Genomic DNA, 24,826 nt, shown 5'->3' with positions numbered 1-24,826 from the left:
TTTTCTTTTTTTTTTTTCACAAAATAAATGCCCAGCTGCTGCTGCTGCTGCTTCCTCGGGAGCTTTTAACTCTCCGCTCGCAGCATCTCTGCACATGCCAGCCGCTCCGATCCCATTCGCAGTCCCGGCTCCGCTCACTCCCTCTCGGTACGGGTTGCGCTTTCGGGTGGCGGGGAGGAGAAATCTCTCTCCCCGCTAGCGAGAAGATAGCACGGGGAAAGGAGAAGAGGCAGCCTTCAGGGTCTCTTTCTCTCTGGGCGACTGATGCTGCTGCTGTTGTCAACAAGCCCTGCAAGCTGCTCTGCGGATCCGTCTGTGGATCTTTTTTTCTTTGCAAGGCTTTAAATACAAAAGTGCCCTCCGAGCAGCAGCAACGTGCTCTGATTAGGCCTCATTATGCATGCATGGAAAAGCAAACAAACAAAAAAAATTAGCAACGCTTCTTCTTTTACACATCCCCCCAGCCTGCGCTCTCTCGCTCTCTTTCTCCTTTTCTCCACTTTTTTCTCCCTTCGCTCGGCCCCCTTTCCCTGCCTCGCCACTTGCCATTGGTCCAGCCTGTTGTTGAAACTTTTTTTTTTTTCCCTCCTCTCTTTACGATCTGCTGGAGGGAGGGAGGGAGAGAGGGGGGCTGGCGGGCAGCTCACATTCAAAGCTTGAAAGGAAAGGCTTAAGGAGAGTGACAGCCCCCCGAGGAGCCCCTCCTCCCGTTAAGGCGGCGCAGCGCTCGGCCGAGAGGCGGGCGGCGAAGGCGGCGGCGGCGGCGGCGGGGCGGCTCGGCGCTGCGGGGCCGGCCGGGCGGCTGCGGCGGCGGCGGCGGCGGCGGCGGCGGCGGGGCTCCCCGGGAGCGGCGTGCTGCCTGGCCGCCCAGGCGACAGGGCGGGCGGCGGGGATGCTGCTCTTAAGCTGGCCCCGCTTCTTGCAGCAAGGGGGGAAAAAAAAGGTCTCTAGCCCCGAGTGATGTGTGTACCCAAACTACCCGCTGGTTCAAGTGAGGGCAGAGCTGCTTCCCCAAAGGTAGGGAGGTCAGCCTCAAAACGGGACCGACTTTGTTCTTACTGAAATCTAAAGAGAGCTCCTGGTTTCAGTGTGTTGGTACACTGAGGGAGAGCAAAGTTAACTCTGTTAGTGGTGTACTGCGACCACGTAAGTACTGCTTTGCTATGCCTTCAGTATTGCAACTTAGTTTCCACTTGCCGCATCCCCCACCGATTTTAAACTCGTTCAACTCAGCCTCTCGGCCGGGGTTTTGTGCACGGGTCTGAGACACTGACCTGCGAGGATGCCTGTCGACAGAAATACAGTAGATCTCAGTATAGTTCTTTGATACTTTATGAAGATCTGCCAATTAGTAAAAAGTTGTTTAAAATCTGTTAGTTAATAGGATGAAGTGTGTTTTCATTGAAAGCAAAATACCTTGCCGACATCCTGCCTTCCTGTTATACTCGCTGTTCGCTTTGCTTTGCTTACAAGGAAGTCGACACAAAAATACAAATATTAAGGCACAGCGAGAGGAGCATAACAAAATAAGTAGTGGTGCATTTACCCATTGCCTTTCGTTCTAGTGCTACCTTAATTCCAGAGCAACATCGTCTCCAACCACAAGGGGCATCGGTATCTGCTGCCTGTCAAAACTGGCGCTTTTTTCATCCTGAGACTATCGACTCCATCTGTCACAAAAATTTGGACTAAATCTATTTTCCAGAAACTTGGGGATCTTGGGATCCTATGCGGTGTGGACTGATGTCTGTCTGAAAGTGCGTGGAAGGTGGAATGGCAGTGCGGTGTGGCTGGGAGTCAGTACCATTGATGTGTTGAGAAGCATTCGTAACGATTTGCTCCATTGTCATCAGTGTTACAAGCTGCTTGTGTTTCTCCTTCAGTACGGTTTTGCCCCTTCTGGTGCAAAAATTGTGTTTGCTTGTGGTTTCAAATCCGTGAAAACTGCATTCAGAAACCCTGCCTTCATCCACCCAGTTTAGAGCCGTTTCTTTCAATTCTTGTTTAATAGTGTTACTAAAAATGCCAGGTGCCGTTCAGGCAGGGTGCGGTAAATACACATTGCTGTCTCCACTGGGCTCGTTCATGCATTAGTTTGCAGCCCTGTTCACTGATGAGAACACTGTTACTGGTGGAAGTTGGCTAGTTTGGGGTGGGTAAGTTGGAGATGACATTGCTTAGAAAAGTCGCTTAGAAAGTGCTGCCACGCTGCCTGATTGCTAGGGAAACCGGTCCACATTGGTGCAGCTGGAGGGAAGGGGGCCTGGATGCTGGGATGTTCCAGGCGTAGAAGGCAGGATCACGCCTTGGCATGGGACAGGGGTCTCCTGAGCTTCCCCAGCACAGGGGGGCAGGAATGGGTGGCTATCTGTCCCAGTGGGGCTGCCTTCTGCGGACAGCTGGGGGATGAGCTCTGCCCCCTCCCAGCTCCTGCCTTCATCTGCAAAATCCATCCCGCTCGGCTGTCCTTCGTTTCTGGAGCAGAAAGCAGGCCCTTTGCTTTGTTGAGGAATGGCAGCAGCTGAACTTCGGACCTCCCAGGAGGGGGAGTAGAGGAGCCTCCGCTGCCGGCCTTGCATCCTTGCGTGGCTGGGAAGAGGCTGCTGCGATGCTGCCTGAGCAGGAGGAGGATCAGTGCATGGTCCCACTAGTGCTGACAGGCTTCCCTGGCTGGGGACAGCGTTCGTTCTGCCTGCTGGTCTGAAGGGCAGGGCATGGCATGAAGCATTGCGTCATTCGTAGGCAGAGATTCTCACATACACCTTTCACTTAAGGAAATGCAAGTTCCATGCAGTAATAATGATAATAATGGAAATGTTGACTTTGAAGTTTGGAATTTGCAGTTATCTTTGGTATCATACAACTGACAAAAATCATAACAGAAGATAGCTGGCCTCTTCACTTTCCACACTTTTTAGCCATGTAGAATATGATTATCTACATCCAGGATTATATATCCTTTGTTGATAAATTAACTTCTTAAAATGGTTTAAAAACATACTAGTCTGTCTTTATTTAATGAGCATTTGGATTCTGTCCGTCCGTATTTGTAACTGCCATTTTGGATAAGGACTTTGGGGCTCACGGTGCTCTGTTGGAGGAAGGAAATCTTTTCTTGTGTGGAACTAAACCTAGGGAAATAACTCTCTGGTCCCTCTTCTTCAGTGCAGGTTTTCTAATGGCAGAAATGATACTGTCAAATTCAGCTTCTCAGTTTTCAGAGTAGCTCTAAAAGTAATGAGGAAAGCGACTTTGCTCTTTTTCACAAAGCAGCATCTAGGAAAATATATCCCATGACTGGACAGTAAAATAAGATCTGATAGCTTTCTTAATTCCCATTTGCTATGTTTTCCGTTCTCCATCCTTTCCTGTTTTAGCAATTAATTTCATTCTTTACATCAGCTCTCCAAATTGTTACAGAGTAGCAGTCTTCCATCACTAGGGGTCATTTTGGCAGCCAGAAAAGCCAGTATGTATCTGATCTGCATTTATTGTAAAGACTCCTGGGCACCTTTTTGTTTAATGCTGGCATCTTTTCCCCCTTTTTATTTCACACCCTTTCCTAATGGATCTGCTTTCCAACTCATGTTTTCTTTACTTTTTTCTCTGACCTATTTTACATTGAGAGTGTTTAGAAAATAAGAAAATCAGATAGACACAATAACAATTGACCTTAAAATTTAGCGGTTCACATTCAGATGTAATTAAAAATATGTGGCCTATATATGTGGTTAATTCCTCTCAAATGATTTCTAAGCACATTTCTTTTATTGGATTATATTGCTTTTTCTACATTTCAAGAGATTTACAACTATGATTAAAAATGTCTGGCAGGAGTCCTGTGCATTAATTAGCTGATAAAATTTCAGCTTGTGCATCCAGTAATATCTTAGTATGTGCCTGATGGAGATACACAGTGAGAGAGCACCTTTCCTTCTTGAAGAAGGGGTTGAATTCTCACTAATAGAGGATTTCACCTGTCAGTGAAAGGGAGCCTCTTACCGAACTCTGTCAGTAGTTCTCAGAACCTTGGCATCACAGTGCCTGGGGGTCACAGGAGGCAGTAAAAGTCCTACTCATATAGCAACATTCTTCCAGTAGACATGGCCCAGTAAGGTGTCACTCACAGTAGCCCATGCAGATGACTGAATATGGACATGTGCATACTGCTGAGTTCTTGGATTTGAAGTACCTTCAGAGACCCATAAATAATAACTTCTGCACTCTAAAGTTACAAAAGAAAAACCTTGTGACTTAACAGACTTGGGGGCGGGGGGAATGAACATAATGCCTTCCCAAGTGGTGACTGTTTCAATGGAGAAGTGAGGGCAAGTGAAGGCATCTAAATTAGGTTCTTGCTCCACATCTGGAGTAGTTTATTCTTTTATTGCCTGTGCAGGGCTGTTTGGGAGATTGGGGTCCTAAGTTAGCCACCTAAAGAGTGAATACTCCCCAAAATAGTAATTTATTCACTAGAATGTGCAGGGCTTTCCAGTGTGAGCATCCCTCCTCTCTCTTGCTTTAGTCAGAAAGAAAAATAATGAACAGGGAGGATAGTGAGTAATTGTATTGATCAACACTCGCCTCATTGAGTTGAAGCTTGTAGCTGATGAGACTACTGCACTTCATGCTGTAGGATCAGTTAGACATTGTTATGTAGGCTATACATTTTTAAGGTTATCTTTGCCAATGTAAAGTCTTGTGAACATTACTGAGGGCATTCAACACCTGGCCTTCAGGCCAATTATTTTGAACTAATTCACCTATACATAATCTAGGATTGATCCCTTCTGGAACAGGCTGCACATGTCCGCTTGCACACCAGTCAGCCTGGGGCTCCTGTTGACACCCTACGATACTTTATAGCCTTTTTCCACTCACTGCATGCTCCAGACTGCCAGCAGGATTTGTTTATAGCGTGGTTCTTGAGACTATGTGTTGCATGCTATGGGGCATGATTTGGGAATGTGTGGGAGCAAAGCATGCTGATGTAGCATTGGAGGACTGTGTGGGGACTGTGTAGGATCACCTGTATTGACTCTGGAGTGTGCTACGTGTGGAGATGCTCCCTGGTTGCCTCCCAGAAGAAAGCTTGGGAATGAACTGACATGTATGCTGGATGGAATTGGAGTGACTCAAGCCGTAAGCAACTGACTGTACTTCAATCTCTGAAGTGTTATGGGAGCAGAGAATAAAAAGAAGTGCAGATGGTCTTGTCTTATTACAGGACGGGGACAGGCATAGAAAGAGAATGTGGAGTGGGCCTGTTTGGAAGAGTTGGAGGCAGGATATCATTAGTAATTTTGGAATATTAATGACTTAGGTCCTGCAAATACAGTGCTGTAACGGTTAACTGCATACATAGAATCATAGAATGGTTTGGGTTGGAGGGTACCTTTAAAGGTCAACTAGTCCAATCCTCCTGCAATGAGCAGGGACATCTTCAACCAGATCAGGTTGCTCAGAGCCCTGTCCAACCTGACCTTGAATGTTTCCAGGGATGGGACACCTACCGCCTCTCTGGGCAACCTGTTCCAGTGTTTCACCACCCTCATCATAAAAAAATTCTTCCTTATATCTAGTCTGAATCTACCCTCTTTTAGTTTAAAACCATTACCCCTTGTCCTATTGCTACAGGCCCTACTATTTTTAGTCCTATTTTAGGCCGTACTTTTGGCTGCCCCCATCTTTCTTATAAGCCCCCTTTAAGAATTGAAAGGCTGCAATAAGGTCTCCCCGCAGCCTTCTCTTCTCCAGGCTGAACAACCCCAATTCTCTCAGCCTTTCTTCATAGGAGAGGTGCTCCAGCCCATCTTTGTGGCCCTCCTCTGCACCCGCTCCAACAGGTCCATGTCTTTCCTGTGCTGAGGACCCCAGAGCTGGACGCAGTACTCAGGTGGGGTCTCACCAGAGCAGAGTAGAGGGGTGGAATCCCCTCCCTCGACCTGCTGGCCACACTTCTTTTGATGCATCCCAGGATACAGTTGCCTTTCTGGGCTGCAGGAGCACATTGCCGGCTCATGTCCAGCTTTTCATCCACCAGTACCTCCAAGTCCTTCTCGGCAGGGCTGCTCTCAATCCCTTCATCCCCCAGCCTGTATTGATACTGGGGGTTGCCCCGACCCATGTGCAGGACCTTGCACAACCTCATGAGGTTCATGTGGGCCCACTTCTCGAGCTTGTCCAGGTCCCTCTGGATGGCATCCTGTCCCTCAGGCGTGTCAACCACACCACTCAGTTTGGTGTCATCTGCAAATTTGCTGAGGGTGCACTCAATCCCACTATGTAATTGATGAAGATATTAAACAGTAGTGGTCCCAATGTGGTCCCCCGAGGGACACCACTCATCACTGGTCTCCATCTGGACATTGAGCTGTCGATCACTACTCTCTGGATGTAACCATCCAGCCAATTCTGAGCAGTCCGCCCATCAAATCCATATCTCTCCAATTTAGAGAGAAGGATGTTTTGGGGGACTGTGTCAAAGGCCTTACAGATGTCCAGACAGATGACAGCCATAGCTCTTCCCTTGTCCACTGATGTAGTCACTCCATCACAGAAGGCCACTAGGTTGGTCAGGCAGGACTTGCCCTTGGTGAAGCCATGCTGGCTGTCTCGAATCACCTCCCTGTTCCCCATGTACCTTAGCACAGCTTCTAGGAGGATCTGTTCCATGATCTTCCCAGGCACAGAGGTGAGGCTGACAGGTTGGTAGTTCCCAGCATCCTCCTTTCTACCCTTTTTAAAAATGGGTGCACTGTTTCCCTTTTTCCAGTCACTGGAGACTTCACCTGACTGCCATGACTTTCCAAATATCATGGAGAGTGACTTGGCAACTACATCAGCCAGTTCTCTCAGGAGCCTGGGATACATCTCATCAGGTCCCATAAACTTATGGTGGTCTCAAACCTGATGTTCTCTTACAGTGGGAGGGACTTTGCTCCCCGAGTCCCTGCCTTGAGGTCTATCCAGTCAAGAGGATACATAAACTTGCTTTAAATATATTTTTAATTCAGTGTCTCTTTTTTTCTCAATATGCCTTTTCCATGTATAATATTTACTTAAAAACTGAGTAGCATCCTTGTAAAGTTGGAGATTGTTATTTATACATGAAATAGTAAGTATCATTGAGAGTATTTACCCAGTGCATCCAGTACAGTAAACATGGAAATATTGCACAATACTTTGCTGGACTTCTGCTTTTTTGAACTCTGTTCCAATCTAAACTACAAACTAGACCACACATGCTGTTAAAACAAATCTAAGAACAGAGTAGGACTCCAACCCTTTTTTGGTCCTAACAAAACCAAAAATAATTGCAAAGGCAACATATTTCTGGTCACCTGTTAAGCCAGTTAGATAAAGGTTTTAAATGACCATGTTCTACAAAGATGAACGTAAACCACACATGCTGTCACTATGTCAAACCAATTTCAACCATCACAGTATATGGGAGTTCTTTGTTGGACACGTCAACATATACACACACAAAAGCAGTTAGATGTTTTGTGTTTAGTTGTTTTCGGTTTGTTGATTTTTTTCTATTTTCAGATTTTTCAGATGTTTACAACCAGATATTCCCTGAAGCAGCCAATAGGTTTGTGTTTCTTTGAAATTCATATAATACAAGTTTGCAAGAAATAGGAAATTCTGAGTTTTCTTATATGAGAAGCATGAAGAAATGAATAGGTTTGTGGGTAAGCAGAGTTCCACTCTATATAGTCTGAAGGACAAAAATAAAAGTAGCAGTTTCATTTTTGTGGTTTCAGATTACACCAACACAAATGTAACATGTACTCTGGAAGGGTAATACCTAATTTGGTCTCCTACTTCTTCTACATCCAGATTCAATTTCTGTATTAGAATTTGAAGATGGCTGCAGTGAACCATGCTGTTCAAAAGCATATCCCCAATTTTTTCAGTTATCAGGTATCCTTGATATATCCTGTGATGATGTTTGCCTAAGGCTGCGTTTACACACAAAAGTAGCTGTGGTTAAAATAAAACTCTTTCAAAACAATTTCATTAAAGTAACAAAAATCTAATTCAACATAAACTTGGAGTTAGCACACTGATTTTGGGTGTGTTTCAATAGGTCTCTTTAAGCACAGCTGGCTTCATATCATCAAGAAATGGTGATGTCTTTATTGAGTTGACCTGCTATAAAAAAGTGTCAGACTTGTTTATTACACCTTCTTAGAAGAGTTTCATTCTTTCATTGTACTAAAACAAAATGTGTATAGACTAAATAGTACGCTAAACATGAAGTAGGCATGCAAATATTTCAGAGTCCTGACCCAGATTACCAAATTCAAATAAATCAGTGTTACTCAATAAATAAACTGATTTAAGTGTGCTCGGGCAAGGATTTGCTCTGATTTAACTAGGTCTTTTAAAAGGCAGTTTTAGTTAATCAGTGCAACTTTTGATACAGCCAGCAGCCTAAACTCCCTTCAGTTCATTTGTTCATTTGCTTGAAATACCAGAGGAGAAGAATGAATTAAGATGGATTTTTATACAGAGGGAGATAGCTTGAATAATTAGCAGATTTTATGACAAGAACAGCAGCTATGTTCATGCAGGCACATGCATCGTTCTTCCTACACTTCACCTAAAATTAAAAGATATTAAAGCAGTTAGTAGAGTTCCGCTCCATTCCTCTATTACGCCCTTAGCTGTGGTATCTGAATGCTGGGATTAAAGAAAAATGTCTGTGTGTCTTAAAAGTTTAATTTGCAAAAGTGATGAATGATTCAGTTGCTTCCATATTAGGGGCACGGTCTGAGACATTTCCCGACAGCCTGATTCTCAGAATACGTCAAACACCTAACCTTTGAAAATCAGATTTTCTAGTTTGACAATCAAAAAGGAATCATTCACAGTCACAGATAGCTTTGAAAATGTATCTCCTTTCTGCAGCTATCAAAAATTAAGGGCTTCAGAAATGGTGGAGAAACACAGTCAGTCATAAACTTGTCACTGTGCCAATAATAAGCATTAAGATACTGAGCTGGGAGATCTCGGTAACAACACCGCATAATAACTGTGGTTTTCTTTTCAGGTGAAATATTGTGTTCAGGGCTTTGATACATCAAAATACACTGAGCCACCAGCCGTTCTCAGACATGTTTCAAATGAGCATTCTGTTCTTCCTAACCAACAGTGATCATTCTCTGTGTGCATCGTGGAGGTGAGCTATGCTGTCATCTTTCTGCTTGCCTGAGGCGACTACTGTTTTCAAAGTTCCCCAAAAGGGATGGACCAGATTAGGGAGACTGTAAAGATGAGACTGGAGTTGGTACTTTTGGGAAAGTGGTTAGCAACAGCGGTGCTCTGGAGGTTTCCCAAACTCTGGGAACTGAGTTGTACACTGGCATCATGCTGCTTTCTGGAGCCAGACCTAATATCCGTGGCTGGATAGCCCAAACATGTCCAGAGGCTTACAGATATTAGACATTAGAGATGGAAAAGAGGTTTTGGAACATTCTCCATCCCTACTGCAAGGTTATGGAGTCAGTGTAAGATTAGTCATTGTGTTAAATTTTCCAGTGGTTTATTTTGGCCTATTTTTAAATGTTCTAAGTGATAAGTTAAGGGGTTTCTACCACTTTCTTTCAATAGATTTCTTTGTTTGGAAACATCTCTCATAACTGATGCAAATTTTTACTGCCTTTAAATACCATTGTGCATAGCTATATTTCATTTTCCCACCCAGGTCATTTTCTATCAACGTTAATTCCTGTGGTATTCATGAGATTAATTATCAGAGTAATTATTGGATAATTAGTTATTCATTATACCCATGCCAATTCAGTTCATTATGCTGCAGGTGAAACTGCTGTTTGTGTAGCATTGTCTAGTCGCTTTTATCTGATGTGTTAGCATTCAGATCTTAAGTAGAGCTAAAGCAGACTAAGGTTCGGATTTAGTATAACACCATCACAAATATTCTTGTAAAATCCAGTCAATAGCGTTTGCATTTGCTTCATTCTGTTCCTCCATTGGTTTTATGCATTCACCCCACAAAACCGTTTAGTACCTGTTTCTTCCTTTTGTTCACAGTCTTTATCCTGTTCTGCATACCCTGCTTGTGCTTATGGGCTACAAGCTGGAATATAAAGGCTTAGAAATAGTGGAAAGGATATTCCCTAAATTAAGATTCATGTCTTAGGAGAAAAATAGCCTTACGAATTTATACCCTGTCCTTGCCTTCCACGTTTGGCATTTGCTTCTTTAATTTAGCTGTAAAAGAGAGAAAGTTCCCTATTCTCTGCCTGCCTCTTTCTTAAGGTCCAAGTTGGATTTGTTCCAGGAATGGTCTGAGTTAAATTTGCAGAACACTTGCTTTCGTTATATTTGTTTCATACCAGTGGGAAGACACTATAGAGATGCTATATAGATGAGGTGTTGCAACACATTCATGGTACATCTTTTGGGACTGCAAAGCTAATCCTGCTTGAAAACTTTTTATAATACCCTGTTTTCAAAGGATATGTCTATTTCATAGTAATTTTTAACCTGAGTTAAATAACTGCCCTAGACATCATTTTTTTGACAGAAAAGCGGGATCATTAATGGATTGCTTGCTTTGGGCTAGCTGGGCCTTATGACTTCCAACATGTTATTTCTCCTCAACTAGAGTGAATTCCTATGCACTGAAAAGCTTAGCAGTGTGTTCTGATGTGGATAATCTGATGCTTACTGAAAAGTAGTGCGTTTCCTCAAGGTGAAATCGAAGGATCATATATGCCTGTGGGTAGTAGCAGTGTCTTTTACCTTTTTTTTCACCATTCTTTATTCCATTGCAGAATGGTTGCCCTTTTGTGATAACATCTTTATACATATTTTTTCCTGTGTCTCCATTTTTTCCCTTACATTCTTCTCTCTCGGGCCCTTTCTTGATTGCACTTTTTTTTCAGTCTGTGCTGACATTTAGGAAAAAACAGCAGAGAAGAGGTCCTCTATTTGACCATACTTATTGATACCGCTATGGCCTCTCTGGTTGCCTTTTGCCAACTTTCTTAACTCAATTTCCTTTCACAAAATTATTTGTCAAAGGGAAACCATTGTACAAACTCATACCTAGATGTATTTCTGTGAGAATGCGCATCAGGGTCGTTTGGGTGGCCATCTTTAAATCTTTCTGTGGATTTGGGAGCCTCCCAGAGACCAGGAGTTACCGCCAGGTGGAAAATTGCAGCCTGAATGGCACACTACAAATATTCAAGGCTTGCTTACAGCTCAGATCAGAGCAGATAGTTCAGAGCAAGCCATTCTTTGAATGAATTCACATAGAGTGTTTAGTGAATTGTTAAAGAATGTGACAAAATATAAGTTTGCTTGCACATCATTTGAGAACAGAAAATGGGGCAAAAACTGTCAAACAAGAAGTTTGTTGTGAATGGTTCAGGCAGTATTAGTCTTCTTTTAGGTGGAATGTGACCCTGCTAACCCTGAAGTGTGAGTTAGACCTTTGATGTTCACGGGGATTCAGAATTAGGAAGACAGAGTTCATCCAGCCTGAGACAGTAGTGTGTAAGCAGCTGGTGCTAACTCTCCCTTTCAGTCAAACCAGGCCCAGTTTGTGACCAACCTTGAAACTGAGGACTGAGATCTAGTAGAATACTTTGAAGATCTGGGCAAGAGGTGGCAAGACATCTGTTCCTTAAAAAACAAAAAAAAAAATTGATGAAGATAGGAAGGAAAGAAAATGGAGGAGAAACAGTAGAGGTAACAGGGAAATCTTTTCTCCTGTCTTCTCCCTAGTTTTTGAATAAATAATTAACATATATTGAACTATCACTGTCATCATTATCATTTTAGCATTTACTCTACTGGACCATTCAGCAAGGAATAAAATACCTTTGTCTTTTACATGTCTTGATTTGACAACTCAGTGAAAGAGAAACAGGGGTTTGTTTATCAGAAAACATGAACGTTGTAGGGAAAGTGAGCCAGCAGTGTGCCCAGGTGGCCAAGAAGGCCAATAGCATCCTGGCTTGTACCAGAAATAGTGTGGCCAGCAGCACTAGGGAAGTGATCATCCCCCTGTACTCGGCACTGGTGAGGCCGCACCTCGAGTAATGTCTTCAGTTTTGGGCCCCTCGCTACAAGAAGGACATCGAGGTGCTGGAGCGTGTCCAAAGAAGGGCAATGAAGTTGGTAAAGTGTCTAGAGCACAAGTCTTACAAGGAGCAGCTAAGGGAGCTGGGGTTGTTTAGCCTGGAGGAAAGGAGGCTGAGGGGAGACCTTATCATTCTCTACAACTACCTGAAAGGAGGTTGTAACGAGGTGAGGGTCAGTCTCTTCTTCCAAGTAACAAGCGATAGGACAGGAGGAAACGGCCTCAAGTTGTGCCAGGGGAGGTTTAGATTGGATACTAGGAAAAACTTCTTCACCAAAAGGGCTGTCAAGCACTGTAAGAGGCTGCCCAGGGAAGTGGTTGAGTCCCCATCCCTGGAGGTATTTAAAAGATGTGTAGATGTGGCACTTAGGGACATGGTTTAGTGGTGGACTTGGCAGTGCTAGGTTGACGGTTGGATTTGATGATCTTGGAGGTCTTTTCCAACCTAGACAATTCTATGATTCTGTGATTCTATGAAAATGTCCTGATCATGAGTGTGAAAAGCATCACAATTTTTCTCCACTTTCAGCCTTTTAGATTCAGTGTAATCCCAGTAATGTTCACATCTGCAGGATGTCCCTGGGATGTGAGAATTTCCATTGGATAGGTGCAGCTATGTAATAAATAAGTTAATGTGCTCAGACCACACCTGAAAAGGCACAGGAAGAACACAAGTTACATTTCTTTTGAAACAAGTAGGCATTTATGGTCGTTGTGGATGAAAATCATTCCTGTACAAATAGCTAGCAAAAAGCCTTGTGTATCCTCTTCCCAGAACTCCAACTTAAGTGCTTAAAACTGGGAGATTTAAGGTTGAAGGGGAGTGTCTATCTCTATGGTCCACCTATGTCAGGAAAGATTTTTATACAGGGGACAGGTCTTTGTCCCTAAGGAAATCTGATGGAAATGGGCTTTGTTCATGGAACATGCCCTGGAAACAGTGAGAAACTCTTCTCCGCACTGGCAACATGGTGAAAATGCAATTGCAGTTGTGTCGTGGCTCTTAAAACCATTGGTACCTGTTGCATCAGCAAGCACTGTCCTGTAGTTTGGGTCAATATTTCCCCAGGAGGGTAAAGCCATTTGTCATGTACCTGCAAACTTTCTTCGTTGTTCTCCCCATGTGTAGCACTGGATTATTTTTGCCTGCCATAGAATTTTTTATTGGAACACATTAAACAAAGCTAAATTCAGTAAATGAAAATTATTAAAACTGCTTTGTATTTGACAAAAATACAAACGTATGATTTTTTTTTCCCAAAAAAAGTCAAATTATTAAACTGTAGTGTTGTTTAGGAGGAAACAGCTTCCTTCTTTATTCAGCTAAGAGGTAGTGTACAAGGTCATTCATTTAAAACCAGGGTAATTTCCTGTACTTTACTAAATCTTGTCTTGTAAAGGTAGAAAAACAGAAATATCAAAAAGGCTGTACGATATATAATGCATACTGTGTTTTCTGAACCTTGCAAAGAACAGTTCTTTCAGTGCCCTCTCCTTGCTCTCAACCCTAAGTAATCTATTACTCACTGCTACTCTTATCTGCTTCTCTGTGGAATGAGCTAGTCTTGTTTCAGGAACAAATGCTTGTGCTGGATAAGGTCAAGTTGAGTACGTTTTTGGTAACCAAATTTTAATCTTGCTTTGTTGTAAATCATGAGAAAGCGTACTGATTTTCGTCAGTGAGAATCCTTAATTGGACCCCAAGTCTCTAGTGATCGCTTTGTAATGTCACAAATTATCTGTAATCCACTTCTGAGGTCACAGAGAAACCTCCCTATATTTGGTTCTGTTCTGACATTGTTTCTTTCTAACTTTGTGCTTTATATAATTATTACAGAATAAGATGCTTGGGGCACCTTTCGTTTTTGTCCTGTAAGAGGCTAATAAACCATTAGGGGTATTTTACAACATGGTGAGTGCTATTTTGCAATGTTTCATTAGCCACAAATCCACAAGTCACCTTCAGGAATTCCAGATGACAGACTGAAGGTATTTTTGCAGCTGTTCTATGGGAGCTCACGAAAGTCTTGTTCCCTTTAAAGAAAAAAAAAAGACAGACCTTTTTATGTATCAGTCCTTTTGACAGTCCTCTGTAAAGCAAGAAGAAGACTCATCTCCGTTACAGCTGAGTACTGTGCATTTTATCCATATGCCTGTGGATAGTTCAAATATCATCTCTCTTGTAAAATACTTTTGCTGTAGCATTGAAGGAAGTGAACGCCTTTGAATAGGATATAATATGCTCCAAAATGCTTTGAATAGCTGTTCACTTAATAAAATATTGCCTAAAGCGATGCTATCTTCTGACTATTATATGGTGTTTCATGAGTTGACTTTTAAATTGAATTCCCTGCCATCTTTATGTACCGGCGAACATCTTGAAAAAATCAAGCTACAAATAGTGACTGTTTTCTAAAGGTCAAAGAAATTGTAAGGGGAAAAAAAAAGTCTTTTCTGAAAAGAAATATTCAGGAAGCCCTGAATATTTATATACTGATATCATCTTTAGACCTCCAGGGTGTTTCAGAGTACAGACAGCTACAGTTTTTAATAAAAATGTTTTCCAAACTGAATTTCATTTCTCATTTCAGATATATAAAAAAAGATTAGTTTCCTGACTCATACTCCTTTGTTTGAGTTTTAACAGTTAATGTTTGGTCCTTTTCCAAAACAATTTTCTGTCCTTTTTAAAAATGCTAAGGCTTGGGATATAGAACTGCCAATGACTGTTTGAAAAAACATATGATAAAGACTTGCCTACAAGGTAGTGGAAGGGGATGGACCATTCATTTGAAATGACCTCCATTTACATGACAATATTTTAGCATGTACTACCTGGTGAGATAATGCACATTCTATACTGCTATTTTAAAAGTGCAGTTGGTTTACTGAGTATTAAATCCGTGTGCAGCTGTCTGTGTTTGCCCATCTGCTCTGAGTGCTGTTCTGGCAGGCCTCCATTTTTCATCCTTACCAGGATGCACCAGCATCTACTGTTCTTTTCATGGTAATGAGATATCACCTATCCATTTAAATGCTAGTCCTGCTCAAGATCAGTCCATTTACATGTGTGCACTATATCGCTTTACCATGTTTTCTACACTTGTCCTGAGACATAAAGAGGAACTGCCTCTGCTTGCCATATGGGGAGAACTGAAGGATCAGGAATCTTGAAATGAAATATTGCCATGAACATAATTAATAGACTCTGACAGTCATTAAACAGTCTGTAGAGTACAATGGGAAAGGACGTCTTTCTCTTTATAAAGAGTACAAAGGCCAGGTAGAAGGTAAAGGAGCAAAGCATATGAAGTCCTTGAATAACATCTGATGCAGAGAGACACAGGTATAACCTGGTCTTGGCCTTCAGTAAACTTCCAAGCATTGGCAAGCCATGTGAGATAGGGTATGAGACAAGATAGCAATGGAGTGATAATGAACACTTCACAGCAACAGCCTCACAGCCCACCTTCCCACATTAGACTGATTCTCCTCTGACTGGCAGCAAGATGTTGGATTTGCAAATGGAAGCAGCCGTAAGTTTCTGCATGGCCACAGGAGTGCTGCGCCTGTGCTCACCTGGGTGGACTGTGCACAGTGGCTTGATAGCTGGCACAGGAGCTGGTTTGCACAACCAAAGGTACATGGTAGCCACCATGTAGGTGCAGTTGTTATCATCATGCAATGAAGCATTTCATCTGTGTTGGCTGGACACAATGACATCCAAAAAGACTTGAGTTGTAGGGTGTCATAAATTGTAGGGGCTTTGTGAGTTTGAATCCTGTCCCACACTATCAGCTATTGTCTGTCTTCTACCTTGTCCATAATAACTGGCCAGGCAAGACCCCAGATAATGTGGGAGCCCATAGCAGGACATAGGGGTATTGAATACACAATCTGATTGCTGAGGGCTGGGTACAAAGGCAGAAGAAGGGATGCTTGCCTTGTGCCTGTAGTTACATAAATGTCTTACCATCTAGTATGGAGTAGTTAGGGTGACCAAGACAGCTGCTAAATGTGACCTAGACAAGCTCCACATGAACCACATGTGCACACACCATGGTCCCAGCAAAACAGAGGCTGTGTAGCTTCATGAAGCGGCAATGAGTGTGTAAGGGAAGGGAGAGAACCTCATCTGCAAGCACTGGAAATGTGAGTTCCTCTTCAGGGGTACTGTAGTTTCTACAGTCCCCAAGGAACACGGGTTAGTGGAATTCTGCTTCCAGGAGTTCCAGGCTTTGTGCACACCTGCACAGGTGTATAGAAAGACTAACATATTTTGGGTAGCACCCAAAGGGGGAACTGGGAGCAGTGTGCAGAAATTAGGAAAAAAAAAAAGACATTCTCACCTTGGAGAAAATCACTAGAGGGTGATGATTATAACTTTGTTATACCTGTGTTTCAACCCTAGACTAGGCAAAACCAGGGAATATGTGGAAGGGAGAAAGGCTCCATTCAAAAAGGGGGGCTATGGGTTGGCTGTTTGCAATTTGGCCAAGCAGAATGGGACTGGAGAGGTTTTTTTACACACCATGTCAGGTTTTCCTGAGCACTTATTGAGCTTGGGTTTGAAAAGAAGCAGTGAAAAAGAAATATTTGATTTATCAAAGAGAATTTATGCAACAGATTAACCTTGAAGGAAGAAGGTTCTCTCAGCCTTGAAGCATATGGGATGCAGAGGAATTTGCACAAAGGATTCCTCAGTGGGTTCTTCAGCATGGCAGCAAGGAAACAAAGCAGTGAAGAAATGCCGAACCCTACCATCTGTCCTTCTGAACAAAGTAGTGATGTAAAAGGAGAGCTCATGCTAGCTGAAATCCCTGGGCGCTGCTGGCTTAGGTTCTCATAAAGTGGGGCTTGGCTGTAGCATTCCAGATCCATGCACCGACCTGGCAGATAAAAATCACAGCATAATTTGTGACTCCTGGAAACAAATTAATGAATGCAATAAAACTTTGTGTTCTTTCTCTCAGAGATGAGAGAGAGAGGGAGAAGCAGAAGAGAGGGAGGAGCAGAGTTAGTTGCAGTGTTCTGGTTTGGTGCCTGTATTCTGTCCAACTTGTCAGTCTTCACTTCCCTAGCCCCTGGCTTCAGAGCTCCTCAGCCAGTTTCCTTTTCATTCCTCTCCAATCACTCCAATATCTACTATGCCCTCCATACTCTCTTTCAACTTGCACAACCTGTGCCACTTTCCCTTTCCCATTGTATTTCTTTGTGTACAACACACTCATTAAAGAATAAATGTACCATACGTGCCATGTCAGTGTCTGCATTTGTAGCCCTTGCTCCTTTTATTTCACAGTCCCCCTTTCATCTTTCATTATCATTTACACAAGTAATAAATTTCCTCAAGGTAGTGTTCTGTTGTATTGTTTTCTCTTCACAGGGTCTGTAGCAAAGGGTCAGTGTGGGATGTGAAAAGAATGCAGGAAAAGAATGATGGGCCATAATACTAAGCTCCGATTAAACAGATACAGATCACACTCTGGGCAAAGCTGGAATCTGGTGTTCTACTTAGCATCTATCTCCTGTTCCACATTTCATAGGCAGATGTGTTAACTGCACCTACAGTTTCTGTATGTTCCCCATTATAAGGCCCCTTCTTACAGTTGCTACTAAGTTTGCCAAATTGTTTTAACTGTGCAGGCTGAAAGTTTTCCATTCTGGGTATCTACTTCAGGTTGAATTTAGAGAGGCTTTAGAGCAAATAAAGTATGCTATTCATGTTTAAATTAATTTATTTTTAGTTGACTCTTCAATCCTACAATTTGAAGCAAGCCTTTGAATTTTGTGGCAAGTAAAGAAGAGGGCATGTTGCCCTCATGCCAGAATGTGCCCTTTGCTTACTTGTGTTGGGTGGGGAAAACACTCCTCACGTATTTGGCCGTGTTTTGTTTTGTTTTTAAATAATTCAGCACAAAATTAAGAATTAAGCAGACAGTTTTGCCACAGAGTCCTTCTCTGCTGAGCACGGCCCACAGCAGACCAGCAGGCACTGGGTACAATTTTTTTTTCTCAGTTTGTTCTTTCGGGTGTTTCTTTGGCTCCTTTGGGTAGGAAGTTGCAATGAAAGAAGGGCTAGTTTCCTGATTAAGGCAGATGAGGGCTTCTTCAGCGACAGGATTGTTTCTCTACATCTCCTGCTGGACCACCATTTGAGTCTTCTTGTACAGCCATTTTTGTGCCCATCCAGGGAACACACCTGCAGACAGGTTTGCAGAATGGCCGAGAGCTCACAGGAGCGAGTGAGGCTGATTGCAGATGCCCCATACGTGCAGTAGGCAGTCAGGTTCTAGGTATGCAAAAAAATCAGAGACCACCAACTTGTTTTTGACAAGTCTGGCATTCCTTTTTCAGTACTTCACACTCCCAGGCTGTAGAGTGGGAATAGAGAGCACTGAACCTGCAAGAGGTCTAGCAAAGGCACAGTAAGAGCATCCCTACAGCTGCCAGGAGGGAGTGAATACTTGTGCATGCAGTGCAGAGCTTAAGTATGTTGCGTCAAATAAATTGGAGGCCCATGTGAGAAATGGGAAGACGAAAAAGAAATAAAGAATAGCCATCTGCTTAGTGCATGAAGCACAGCTTGGATGGGTCAGAGGGAGGTTTGTGTGGCTATGTGGTAACTTACATGCAATATGGATTGGACAAATGGCATTAAGATTGGGAAATCTTGCAACTTCTCATTCCTAATCCTTGACAGCTTGACGTTCCAGCCTGAACAATTTTTTGACATAGGTGTTTAGGAATGTAGAAGGAGATATGTACAGTCTGTAGCAGCCCAGTTTCATTAGCATAAGTTTGGGATTTGCTGTTCCTGCCATGTATGTTATACAAAAACTCTTCTGAAATACTTTGGAACTTTGAAAAACATTTTCAGGAGACTGTTCCTTGTGTCTCTTGGCCTGTTAAGCAAAGTGCCTTGACTGCCATGAGGAAGAGAAAAAAATAAAACTAATACTTTTAGAACGTATCTAAAATAATTCAAGATCACTTCCATGAATAAAAATTCACTGTTTTAAAGCCCAGCATCTTAGACTCTCTGCATTTCGGTGAGTTGGTCTGCTGGGAAGCTGCTAAAGTTCTTCCTGTTTCATTGACTAGGACAACACACACATACAACTTTAAAACCAGGACAATTTCGTAATTTTCAGAATTAATCTTGCCTGTCCTGGACCTCATGGAGGTATAATTTCTGAGGAAATTCCACTTCTTTGGATGGAGGAGGGAGGGAATACTTCCGTGGCAGGTTGGCTTTAAAATATAAATGGTTCTTTCTGAAGCAGCTTAAGAGCCAGGAATGCCAGACTGAATTGGTGAGATGGATTAATGGGCAGGTGACGCAATCATAGTTATGTGATAAATTGCTTGGTTATTTCTTTATCAAATGCCCTGCAGTACAATATGTCACACAATTATCACACACGTACACGTAGCCTACATACGCATAGGAAGATGTCTTGGGGCAGATCCTCAGCAAGCATAAATTGACTGAGCTCCCCTGAAGTCCCTTTAAGTCCTGGAGTTTTGCCGTTTTGTACCAGTTAAGGGTTTGGCCCCTTTGTCTCCATCTATGTTCACTAAGCTGCAGACCAAACTGGTGATTATTCGTCTTAGTAAGCGTTGCAAGTTTCTGGCTCTTGTTTGTGAATGAAAAAAAAATGTTCTAACATGAAACTGGGCTTAGATCCCAGTTTTCAGTCATACTCTCCATTAAAAGATGAAGGATGTGGCATACATCACCTGAGAAGCATAAATCAAATAGTAATAGTGCTGTTGTTTTCCTAAAGAACTCAGGGAAGGACTTAATTGTGTTCACATCTCCTACTGCATCTAGCCTGGTGTCCTGACTCAGTTGCATTAAGATTGAGAAATCCTTACCAGGGATACAATGCATACAATGGTTACAGTCACTGATGTAATACTGGCGCCAGTAAGCTTTATTTTATTTAAAAAAATACTACTTTCCATGTACTTTAAAATAGTATAGACATAAAATATTTTTAAAAAAAACAGAAGCTCTGTCTGTGTAATTTGATGCTGAGCCTTAGCAAAACAGGCAAAGTTCCAAATATTTTTCCCTGCTCAAATGGTTTAAAATATGTTTCCAAGGGTGATTTGGCTGGAGAGGCGACCACTGGGGAATTACAAGCTGAAAAGTTTTATTTTTTGTGAAGATCTGTATTTCTGTGAAGAAACCGCAACTGCTTCTAGGGCTGGCCAGAAGCCAGAAGTAAGGTATGCTCAAAAAACAGTCATTCAAGTCTCATTAATGAAGCTGAAAGCAAAAAACATTTTTCTTAAAACTTAAAAGAAAGACACTGACATAAATCCATTGCAAACAGAATACCTCAGCTAGTATGTAAGGGCCCTGTCCTGTGAAGACTTCTGCCCACATTTCCCCTACCTTGCTTACCACTCACACCAAATTTTTGCACGGCAGAAATGGAGTCATCCTTACATAAGTGTTTGCCAGACGGGTCCTCCCTTTGTACTTAATTAGCGTTTGACATATTCAGTAGGAAGTCAGATCAACTAGAGGCATAAGTAACACATAATTTTGCATTGCCAGGGGTAGTTTAATTTATGAGCTTGTTATACTAGTAGCCAAATGTTACTTTTGGCAAAAAGAATGTTTACAATGTTGTTGTTTGGACAAATTACAACTGTTTTTCCTTCAGGGCCTGGTCCACACACCCCTGCAAGGCAGAGAAGACTGTCACTGCTTTCCAGAGTGGGGTCCTCTTTCTGCTTGCATGTGGACATGTAACAACCATCTGACATCTTGGAGGACTTGGCTCTTGGGAAGCCTGTGAGCAACCCGGTTGGGAGGCACCTGGGCTATCTTATCTAAGTGCCAAGTAGCACCTACACTATTTGTTTCAGTGCCTGGGCTAAGACCTGAGCAGAATTAGTCCCATCTGTGTGCTAGGGCTTCTTCTCTGTAAGCATCACCTGCCTTCCTGTGCTGGACATGTTTTCCTAATATGCCCAAATCTAGACTGCAGCGCATATCACCTTGCTCCCATTTAAAAAACTATTACAAACTAGAGTAGCATTTGCATCCCATATATGCCCAGGTGGACCTCAGCTTTGAGCACATGGTGATCTCTGACTATCAGCTTCAGAGGAGAACATCTCTGGTCAGTCTTGCTCAGAAATATTCCCACAGTTGTGGTTGGGCCTTTTTCACAATAGCCTGGTGGTTACAGAGTTTGCCCAGGAGCTGGGAGACGGGAGCATGCACCTTCTTGTTTGCTGTTTCTCTGGCCGCATTACTCTGGCATTCCTCTCTGCATGATGGTACAGCTTTGACAGGGAAGGTGGGAATGCCCTCTCCAGAAACATCCGGTAGCACACATTTTGTTGGTAGGTCAGAACTGTGGGGTTTTCATCCAGTGTGGTTTTGGAGACCTGACAGCCCATCACCTCCCTTCTAGGCTGATTGCTCATGCCAATATGCCATCATACAAAGAGGGGAACACACTAGAAATAGCCATGCTATTTCTGAAGTCCCAATCAGTTTGTGCCTCAATGTATGGACTCTGTGCTTTTAGGTGAATAATGTGCTTGTTGAAGTGGGACATCTAAGAGGTGTGTGCATGTTTAAGCACTCATTTGCTACCAGCACTTCCCATGGAGTAGTCTGCTGTCCACCTGCTCAGCCTCTGAGTCTCTTGAACCTCGCTTTGAAGCCATCCACCTTTTTCTGTTGACCAGAGTCAGTTTATATACTGAATTTATATACCGAATGTGCCTAATTTTTAGAAGTCATTAATCTCTAAATTAGCAGCACTACATCCTTTCCCTGGACCTCTCTCCAAACAAGAGTCGCTTTCATTTTGCCACCTCTCCATTTACTTCCCCCTTAATCATATTTCAGGAAATAGCTACTTTGTGTGGCGTGCTCCCCTATGGCGAAGACCAAAGAGTAGATGAGAGGAAATCTAGTTAATCCTGACCAGCATAGCGTTTAAGGTAATTTCGTGACTGACTTCAGGAGGACTTGTGTCCAGCACCCCTGGGGCCCTGAGAGCAGCTGTGTCATGGAAGCCAGCAGCAGGGCATTAGTCTTGCTGTCCATGTTGTGGAGGAGTCAGTACTCGGAGCAGATTCATACCTTCAACAGACCAACATTAACTCTAGTCCAGACTATTATCACTGCAGGTTTAGTGTTCAGTTAACAATGAGTTATTGCCTGGTAAAAATGGTAGGGATTATTATATAGACACTGGGCCTCAGGGAAATGGCATATGCAACTATTGCTGTACTTTGATCATAACGTCCTAAGGGTCTTGGTATGCACACCAAATTCTGATTATATTTTACAGCTTTCTCTGCTCTTTTCCTGTGTCTAATTCCTTTATGAAAGAAAGGACCAGAAATATATTTAGCCTGCCAGGAAATAGCCATGGTACCACAATGCAGATCACAGAATGTTTTGCAGAGGTGACCCATCCTTCGAACAGCCCACAAGGAAAATCTGAAATTTATCATCTGTTCAGACATTGAATAATTTTTCATGTGAAATCCTTTTATTTTTATTATCCTGAATTAGCTCCTCAAACAGCTGCTTTACTTTATTTTTATATATTTTACTGCAGTGCAGTTTAGTGCTCTTTCATCCTCCTTTCTTTCATTAACTTTTATGATTTGTCCCAAATAATATCTGAGAACTGCCTTACTGAGATTGTGTGAAAAAAACAGAAAGAATTAGCAAATACATTTTAAAAGGCTACATATGCAAATATTGCCAGGGCTTTTAACCAAGATGGTGCTCTGAAGACTGACTACTGAATAGCTGTGCTCTTGGCAGTCTAACTTTTGTAAGAGCTTCTAGGTTAAAGTAGACACTCTCTTCTCCAGAGAGTTATTTAGTGAGCACCTCTGTTTTTATACAACTACTGCAATGAGTCCTTACTCCTCCTCCGTACTGCCAGCCTCCTGCTCCACACACACAGCCTCCAACCTGAACACCAGCATGGGCATGGGGAAGCAAAAGTCAAACTTCTGCACTGGCATTTCGTAATCAAAGCTCACTGGCTTGAAATCTTTCTTCATTTAGATAATATCAAAAAAGGTTGCTCTAAATTGTGTCAAGAGTCAGACAGTGGAATGCAAAGATTCCTCCCCACCACTGCTAAGCACAATTTAATAAATCAGAGTGAGTGTGTCTCCAGGTTATATCCATTTAACATAATCTCTTCAGGCTGAACCAAACTACCAGGACTGGATTCAGAGAGCTCAGTGGCACTGTTGAGTGATTCTTGCAGAGATCATAATACTAGATATTGGAGACGTCTAGTTCTACAATGCTCAGGGGAGCAGGTCAGGAGCAGAGCACGTGCAGGATGATGCTCTTCTGAATCAGTCCTCCCAGCCTCTGTGGTCAGCAGTTGCACTGCATTGGCCCATCGTGGTCATCCAATTCCTTTTTAAAAGAGTTTGTATTCTTCTGGGCTGTGCCACATACTGTGGCAGAGGGGTCCACATCTTAATTATGCGCTCTGTAAAGAAGTGTGCAAGGGATTTGTTTTATATCTGTTACCTGCTATGTTCACTGGTATTCTGGGAAGTAATGAATAGACATTCCTGGTTTACTTTTCCCACAACACCTGTGACTTCATCAATATCCCACTCAGACATCTCTTTTTTTAGGCTGAAGGTGCTAGTTTGTCTAATCTCCACTAATTAATCCCTACTAACAAAATTACACAGGTTAAATTAGTTTTACCTTGTAATAATTGTCTTTCAGGAATATCTAATATCTGCTGCTTGTTATTTTGCTGTTTGGACATCTTGATAAGAAAAGAGAGGGAGGATAGAGCAACAAAAGATGAACTAAAATTGTGTATAAATGAGGTAGAACACCCCACCAGTCTGCTGTTTTCTAACAGCGAATCCAAAAGGCCAGTTCCCCTTTTGAAGATGTGGCTGGTGTTACCCTTAGGATGTAGAAGGAAGAGAATTTATCTATGTATGGCTTGATGTTACTCCTGCTGAAATTAGCTGGTGTCTGAAAGTCACTGCTTGGAGCTGACTCATTAGACATGTAGTTCATAGCCTTTCATTGAAGTTGGCATGGGCTTCATTATTAATAAAGTCCTGTGCATGCATGCATTACATCTGATTAGCAAATAACGTATTTTCATGGAAACACTAGGTATCTCTCTGTGGGGAGGTTTGAAATGCTCCTTCAAGTTCTCTACATCTATACCAATAGTACACAGATGAAGTTCTGTACATCCATACCAGTAACATAGGCTTTTTTGGCCTCTTGGTGGGGAGGTGATGCTGGCCATTAGAAGTGGACCATTTGCCTCTTATTCTAGCTAGTAACTATGTTTAGTTTTTAATTTAAAAAAATACATTGACTGCAAATCTGGGTTGGGCTTTTTTCCAGTTAATGGATGATCACATACACAGCAAATCTTTAGGAAACAGTGGAGCTATTCTGCTTGCGTTGTCGCATACGGTGCTGAGGATGAAATAGGTCAACAAATCAAGTGCAATCATCATCACAATTTGTTTTCCCTTTCAACATGGCAAGTACCTTAGCCCAAAGCCTGTTCTTTAGGGGGCAAATCTATTCCATGGTGTATTATGCTGGAATGTGCAATAAAAATAAATTATTTCATTTGCACAATCTCTAAGAAAACTGCAGCTGTTCGGCTGCATCAGTAAGGAAAAAACACTTGAAAA

At 42.5% G+C, this 24,826-nt stretch overlaps 1 long non-coding RNA gene across 1 annotated transcript in view; it reads left to right on the top strand.

Moving 5' to 3' along the window:
• Nucleotides 1–816: 816 nt before the first annotated feature.
• The window catches only part of LOC148050556 (uncharacterized), a 30,753-nt gene continuing 6,743 nt past the window's right edge, over nt 817–24,826 (top strand). The window contains exons 1-3 of the long non-coding RNA XR_015700909.1: nt 817–1,017; nt 7,552–7,597; nt 9,062–9,190. This is a non-coding gene — a long non-coding RNA (uncharacterized LOC148050556). The remainder of the gene's footprint in view (nt 1,018–7,551; nt 7,598–9,061; nt 9,191–24,826) is intronic.

Source organism: Nipponia nippon, unplaced genomic scaffold, assembly GCF_047370975.1.
Source record: "Nipponia nippon isolate SJK-2023a ecotype South Korea unplaced genomic scaffold, ASM4737097v1 scaffold_8, whole genome shotgun sequence".
NCBI classification, from domain to species: Eukaryota; Metazoa; Chordata; class Aves; order Pelecaniformes; family Threskiornithidae; genus Nipponia; species Nipponia nippon.
Note: the sequence above shows the minus strand (reverse complement) of the source record. Positions and strands in the feature narration are given on the sequence as shown.